The sequence below is a fragment of the Podarcis filfolensis genome (assembly GCF_964270895.1).
Source record: "Podarcis filfolensis genome assembly, chromosome: 9".
NCBI lineage: Eukaryota > Metazoa > Chordata > Lepidosauria > Squamata > Lacertidae > Podarcis > Podarcis filfolensis.
The window spans coordinates 13,912,383-13,920,441 of record NC_139610.1 but is presented as its reverse complement, the minus strand read 5'-3'; the positions used below and the strand labels follow the sequence as shown (position 1 = coordinate 13,920,441).

The window sequence follows — 8,059 nt, the reverse complement described above, 5'->3', positions numbered from 1 at the left end:
CTGTGCATTATTCCCAAAGGCAAGCACAAAACCTGGGACCCCTGTAGTCTCTCACACCAGACCGTAGCATGTCACAATATGGAGGAGGCTAGTCTGCTTCTTGAATGCAGGACTGTACAGTGGTACCTCGAGTTAAGAACTTAATTTGTTCTGGAGGTCTGTTCTTAACCTGAAACTGTTCTTAACCTGAGGTACCACTTTAGCTAATGGGGCATCCTGCTGCCGCCGCACCACCAGAGCACAATTTCTGTTCTCATCCTGAAGCAAAGTTCTTAACCCGAGGTACTATTTCTGGGTTAGCGGAGTCTGTAACCTGAAGCATCTGTAACCCGAGGTACCACTGTAGTCTTTAGGAAGGAGCTTGGATGACTGAATGCTCACTTGTGGGGAGACCCACCTCATAACAACAAATACCTAGCAAGACTATGGTTGTTGACATGGTTGTGACATAATCTGCATACATAACTAAGGCTTTGGTTGGGCATAATGGGTTTTTTTTCAAGGACAGAGGATAGATCTAGTACTTGAAAAGCAATTGGCAAATGGCAGACTGAAGCAAGTCCTGCCCCATTGCTGTACTTTTCAGGATTCCTATTATAGCCACTTCCTTTTCATCTGCATTTATCCTCCGCCATAACAGGAGCTTGTGAAAGAAAGGGTTATATGAACAAGAGGTATATTGTTCTATTGCTAGCTTGGGTTTATGCTGAGGTTTGCTCTCTGTTTTTGTTTTGTTTTTGCTTTGGCACCACTTCATCCTACAAATAAAGTAATCACTGTAAAGCATGGGGAAGGAAGCCAGCACCTGGAAATAATACAAAAGTATGTGAGCACTGAAAGACAACAAAAATTGAACATCTCTCTGTTACATGTGCCCATTTTCACTCAGATTTGCTTTTGTTTATCCAAGAGAGAAAGAGCTGCTATTTTTGGCCAGAGATAGCACTGTACGCCGTAAACTCATTACACGATGTACAATCTTTTGCCATCAATTCAAGGTGTCATCTTATCAAAACTCAGCTACTTGCCTAGAGATTCCATCATGTTCTTTCTGATGTCCATTACCATTTTTATTTGCCATCATCAGCATCCCCGAGGCAGCCAAATTATAAGGAAGGAAGAAGTTTGTGATTGCGGGACCTCGAGGTCATTAATGCAGCCCAGTATCACAACCTAGCATCAGTTCATTGAACAGAACTGTAGCTAACAAAACATAAATTGGGAGGATTTGTGTAGATGAGGGGCAAATCATGAGAGAAGGCAATCACTGTGCAGAAATCTGAGATTACTTTAAAGCTTTAGCAGGCAAACATGGAACAGCATAAAAGCAACTGGTTTTTTCTGGTTATTTCATGAACTGCTCAGTACCAACTCTGCTTTGCCCTGTAACCCACCATCTTCCTACCAGTACTTTTATCTAATTTTTTGAAAACATTTATATACCACTCTTAAAACAAAAAATTAGCAGGATAGTGCACAGCTTGACAACTTAAATTGTTCAACTAAAACATAATTTTCTAAAAATCACCTGCCATATCAAAGATCAATAAAAACTGGTTGGAAGCCCAGCAAGAGGTCCTGAATCTTTTTTTAAAATATAATATTTTATATATTTTAATATTTTTTTCATTTTCAACAGTAATTAAACATATTTTTACATCTTATTCAAATTTTTGACTTCCATCAATCCTGTCTGAAAATTTTCCAATCTAATCTCTCAGTATGCATTTCTTATCTTCCCTATTACATTTCAAACTCATAACCAATATCTCTATCTTTTTCTACTTTGTAACACTTTTTTCTCTATCTCTATCTTTTTCTACTTTGTAACACTTCGTGTATTTCTCCTTACAAAACTTCTTGTAGTGCTACTAGCGTAATTTGTTGATTACAGTTGCTCTTCAAATAATTCATATACTTCTTCCAGTCTTCTGTAAATCTCTGGTCCCGCACGTTTCGAATCCTTCCTGTCATTATGTCCATTTCTGCATAGTCCATTAATTTCATCTGCCATTCTTCTTTCGTCGTAATTTCTTCTTGTTTGCATTTCTGGGCTAACAATACTCTTGCCGCAGTTGTTGCATATAAAAACAATTTAACATCTTGCCTATTAATATCCTGACCTATAATACCAAGTAAAAATGTTTCTGGTTTTTTAAAAAATGTATATTTCAACATCTTTTTCATCTTTTTCATCTCATTATATATCATTTCCCAGAAGTTCTTTGCTTTTTTACATTCCCACCACATATGATAAAATGTTCCTTCTTTTTCTTTACATTTCCAACATTTATTATTTGTCTTATACATTTTAGCTAATTTCACTGATGTAATATACCATCTATACATCATTTTCATCATATTCTCTTTTGAAGCATTACAGGCTGTAAATTTTATCCTTTCATTCCACAATCTTGGAATCTTGACTAACTGACAAAATATCAGGACTGGCTGTGCCTGCTGGATTTCACAGAGAGAGTATTTCTCAAGGTGGGTGCCACCACAGAGAAAGCCCGTCTCCAAGTGCTCATTAGATGAATATCTGTAGGACGCAGCATAATCAATTCATCCAATGGCCACAGCGGGTTGGTATATCTATATGGGGATTCTGTAATGTTTACAGCACGGATAAGGAACTTGTGGCCCTCCAAATGTTGTTGGATTACAGCTCCCATCTCCCCTGACTATTAGTCATTCTGACATGGGCTGCTTGGAGTTGGGAGTCCAAAATCTGGAGGGCCATGGGTTCCCCATACCAGTCTAAAACAGCTACAAAATCTCTCCACTGCCAGAGAGAGAGAGAGAGAGAGAGAGAGAGAGAGAGAGAGAGAGAGAGCTGGTCCCGGGGAGTTACCATGCAACATGGTCCAAGCCCAGTCCATGGTCAAGGGTGTGGTATGGAGGCTGTCCGTCAAGGCTGAAGTGGGGTCCAAGGCAAGGAGTCAGGTGTGGTCAGGAACTCTGGCAGAAGAGCAGGACAGGGTGCAGGCAGGAACAGGCTACCAACAATGATGCTCCCACAACTTGGGACTGGGGCTGGCTGGTTTTTATCTGCCCCGAGGCATAGGGCGGTGCCGGTCAACAGGTGACTCGCCTCTCCTGGCCTGGAGGCGAGCACTCCTCCTGCGGGAACTTAGTTCCCTCCACCTCTCTGCCCTGAGCCTCTGCAGCTCAGGAGAGGCTGGAGGATTACCGGACCCAGAGGCAACCTCAGCTTCCTCTGACGGGGCTGAGAGTGGAGCACCTGCAGGCAATGGGTCCTCGATCACCTCCGGAGCCAGAGCAGATTCAGCTGGTGTCTGCTCCTGAGGATCCGACACAGGTGAGGGCCCTTCAGGTTCAAGCCCCAGCCCCGGATCAGCTGGTCCTGGAGGCAGGGACTCCTGTGCAGGCTGGGATTCCTCAGGTTCAGCCTCTGAATCTGATTCCCAGGCCATCACAGAGAGAGAGAGAGAGAGAGAGAGAGAAGATCCAACTAAAGGACCTATGGAGGTAAATGAAAATATTTTCAGATAAGGACTGGTCATGGTAGAGGAGAAATTCAGTTCAGTGAGCATTTAAAGCTGAATCTATTGTAGTCACGCTTTCTGAAACGATGTGTGACCTGTGAAATACAGATATCCTTCAGAATTTTCACTTAGCCGAATTTTGCGATGCCGTTTCCCAACCAAACAGTGTTTACAAAAATGCACATATTAGGGGGAAGGGTGCATGAAAGTGAAGATATTTTTTATGAAAATAGCATCCAAAACTTGATAATATTAGGGGAAATTGCTTGCAAAAATGTGTACATTAGTCAAAACTGCATATTACATGTATTTATGAGGATAAATTTGCACTAAAATTCTGATATATTTTGGTGATGATTTATTTATTTATTTAATTATTTTTTTAAAAAAACAAGATAGCAAATTCCTGCAAAATATGAAGAATGAAATTTAAGAATGGAAAAAAGGAGAAACTGAGACAACTGAAATGGACACATCCTTTCACCCCCGAGGACCAGGTATTTAGCATCCACTACCTCACATTTTACATCCACACCATCATCAGCCTTCCAATTTTGCAGAATTAAGAGATGTCTAAATGTTTCAGCGGGACGTGGGCGGTGCTGTGGATTAAACCACAGAGCCTGGGACTTGCCGATCAGAAGGTTGGTGGTTCAAATCCCCACGATGGGGTGAGCTCCCATTGCTCGGTCCCTGCTCCTGCCAACCTAGCAGTTCAAAAGCACGTCAAACTGCAAGTAGATAAATAGGTACCGCTCTGGCGGGAAGGTAAACCATGTTTCCGTGCGCTGCTCTGGTTTGCCTGAAGTGGCTTAGTCATGCTGTACTTCCTCGGCCAATAAAGCGAGATGAACGCCGCAAACCCAGAGTCAGTCATGACTGGACCTGATGGTCAGGGGTCCCTTTACCTTTAAATGTTTCAGCAAGACTCTTTAAAGTGTCAACTTTAGCAGATGAGAGGTGCCATTTGGGTTCTGCTTCTGGCCAGCACCAGAATTCATCCTATGCCTTAGTGCCTGCCACAACCTGTTCTAGCAGTCTTAACATCTGTTCTAACTTAACATCTGAGTTCCAACCTTGATATTGCAGTTTATAGTTCTACTTTGTTATTTAAATTTATTTATAGGCCACATTGTTCACAAAAGGCAGGACATAGGGAGAACACTTCTTTCTTTCCCAGCCAAATGTGAACTCCTACAACGTGGCTATCTGTTCAGATTTGGTAAAGGGATTTGGAACCTTCTGCCCTCCAGATGTTCTAAAAACTAGTGGAAATGTAATTCGGACAGCAATTCCACACATTGAGCATGGACTTCTTCAGCATGGAAGCCTACACATGAAGGTTTTCCATGCAATCTGGAATCCTGACTTTCAACAATGAGGAGGGGAAAACAGCATGATGTGGGCTGGAGGTAGGCCCAGCCCCAAATCCCAATTTGTCGTTACTTGTGTGAAGCCTTCTTCACATAATTAATGCACAAAGAGGGCCATGTCTTCTAGGTTGCTTAGGTCCTGCTCCCCACTGCCTCCTGTGTGGGACCAACTGTTATCAACATTCTGTTTCCTGTCAAACAGGGTGTCTTTATATATATCAATGTCATTTTTGTTTTGTTCACCAAGTTGTGTTCTTTTGCATACTAAGGAAATCTTTTGCATATGTGCTAGGTAAAGGGTAAAGGGACCCCTGACCATTAGGTCCAGTCATGGCCGACTCTGGGGTTGCAGCGCTTATCTCACTTTACTGGCCGAGGGAGCCGGCGTACAGCTTCCAGGTCATGTGGCCAGCATGACTAAGCCGCTTCTGGCGAACCAGAGCAGCGCACGGAAACACTGTTTACCTTCCCGCCTGAGCGGTACCTATTTATCTACTTGCACTTTGACGTGTTTTCAAACTGCTAGGTTGGTAGGAGCAGGGACTGAGCAACAGGAGCTCACCCCATCATGGGGATTCGAACCGCCGACCTTCTGATCGGCAAGTCCTAGGTTCTGTGGTTTAACCCACAGTGCCACCCGTGTCCCTATGTTCCGCATCCCATATGTTCCCCTGAACTATTTATTAAAGGGACATTTCTCTTCTATGATGTTCTATTCTTTCCCTCACCAGTCCATCTTCATTGGAGTTTACAATCACTTAGGATAGGAGTAGAATCCTGCAGCTGATAATAAAATATTCTTATGTGAAAGCATGTTCCACAGAGTTCAATAGTACTTACTCTCAAGAAAGTACGCATATCATTACAATCCTATGATAATTATCTAAAAGCCTTGAGTCTCTGGCATGGTTTATATTACCAAGCTTAACAAAATCTGTTCTAATCTTCCAAGTCATCACAGCAAGGAAACCCTGTGATTGCAAGGCAATATGATGATCTCTCCTGATTGATCAGGCTTTTTGCTTTTGCCTGGTCAAAAAGGCCATACACAGCACCAGCTATTGATGTCATGGGCCTTTCCATTCTAGATTTGGGTAGCGTGTACCTGTCTTCAGAATCATGAACTTTGCTGAACTGAAACAGTTTCTCCTATCAGTTTATTTCCGGTGCCTCTCCCCAAGATGTTTATGTGCTTTTAATTTCTCAGACAATCTGTTACTGCTATGGATTCCTCACACGTATGAGGAAAGTTATAATTAAAGCCTAATAGTATCATCTGAGAAAAGTTTTCCCTCTAACTTGGTAGCTATCTTCAGCAAAGAAAGGGCAAGTCTGATGGTACCATGACTGAATTTCCATCTGCCACCATTTCTGAAACATTTGGCTCCCTATAGGCTAAATTTGGGAAATAGTAACAAATGCTTTTAATATCCAATTCAGTCTTCTCTTGTCTCTTAAATGGAGCTGTGAGAAATGTCAAGAGGATAAATGTAAGAATTAGCAAACATTTTTACCCTTTTGGAAGCCCTGTGTCTGATCTTGAAAATGCAGGCAAAAAAATAAAATAAAATAATGCTGCTTTTGTAAGGCAATCAGCTGCTAAAGTGTTCTGACTTACTATTTTTGTAGACTTCTAGCAGATAATGCTGTCAAAAAAATAATATATCAAATATTTCTTAAAAGCATACCGTTCCCAAGCAGACTCTGTAGTGATGTTTACAAGCAAACTGACAGACAATTAAATACCATTGTTTGTGGAAATAATTTCACCTGGAGGAAGATTTGTAACAAGTTTTGTTTTGTTTTTAAAAAAGTGGGTGTCTGAGTGAGAGAGTTTAGTTAAGGAAAATCTATTTGCAATGTACTAAAAAGCAAATACCAATATGAAGATTAGATCCTGTACATATTGCTCCTGTAAGCTCTGAAAATAGGAATCAATATTTTCCCCTTTCCTCTACCTTTTAGATATAGGAAAGCTGCAATATAACCGAAATCATTTTCTGACAAGCAAATCTTTATTGCATTACCCACCCTGGAATATATCTATAGAATTTTTTTTTTCCTGAGCTGAAAACAGTAATAACCCAGAGAAGAACATTTCAACTGTGTTATCCTGTCATCAACATTTCAAGAATCTTTTCTAGAAAATAAAATTATATTATTGTTTTGGCTCTTGCTGTTGTTTTCTCCTCTCTTATTTGGAAGGGTTTTTGTGATTGCTGTGGGCCATATCATTGCAGCCTGATGTGCAGCACCATGCAATGCACATTTTACAAAGAGTACAAGAATCTATGCACTTAAACTTTATTTGATGGGATTAGGACCTCCGTGTCTCATTTTCCCTAAGGCTTTTTGGCCAACAAACGATGGGGCTCTGCAGTTCAAGGGAAGTTTGGTGCTTTCATTTGCAGAAAAGTATGACATCCAGCTTGCCCCATCTTCCTTCACTTGGGATTGTTCCCAGGACATCTTTGTTTTGGTCCTCCCTTCTGAAGAGAAGGGTTTGGAAGGGCTCTCATAATCCTATGGCCATTGAAAAATCCAGGAAACTCTTAAATTGTGTGGTAGCGCGCAAATTATGTTATATGAATGGCCTGGTTATTCCACATGTTGACATCCAGATTGGCTAGGAGATGTTGTTCAGGGCGGACGGTGTTCATCTTTCAGATCGTGGCAATGATATATGGCTGGCCAACATCATCAGAAGCTTTAGGGATTGTTTGCAGCTGTGAGGGTATTGGCGGCAAGCCTCTTTGGCTCGGGCGGCGGTTAGGCATTGGAATATGTTGTTGGTGTGTGGAAGGGCAGGGTGTGGCCATTGCCTACCCCTTTACTTTATGGGTATTCCGTTAAAGGAATCTGGCGGTCGTGGATCCTGTCTGATGCCCTGCTGGTGGCAGGGGGCCATGGCACGACCCCCAGTGACATCAGGGGAGAGCTTACAGTTGTATTTGCATCAACAGGCTCCCCCTACTGGTGGTTAACCCCCGTTAGACTCACCCCTCCCTGAGGGGGTGGAGTCAAGCTCTGCTGTTTATCCAGTGCCTAAGCCAATACCTCTCACATGCTGTAATCAATAAAGTTGTGGCCTTTTCTAGCCCATTAACCTAATATACTGTGTCCATGTGTCTTTCTTATTCCTAAGTGAGGGGCGGGTCCTTGAATCACAAAGAGGTA

At 42.0% G+C, this 8,059-nt stretch overlaps 1 long non-coding RNA gene across 1 annotated transcript; it reads left to right on the top strand.

Annotated features, from left to right (window-relative positions):
- The first annotated feature begins 2,473 nt into the window (after positions 1-2,473).
- On the top strand, positions 2,474-7,053 carry LOC310742714. Its single transcript, XR_014538660.1, has 3 exons — positions 2,474-2,585; positions 3,905-4,006; positions 6,848-7,053. It is a non-coding gene; the product is annotated as an uncharacterized lncRNA (long non-coding RNA).
- Positions 7,054-8,059: the final 1,006 nt, after the last annotated feature.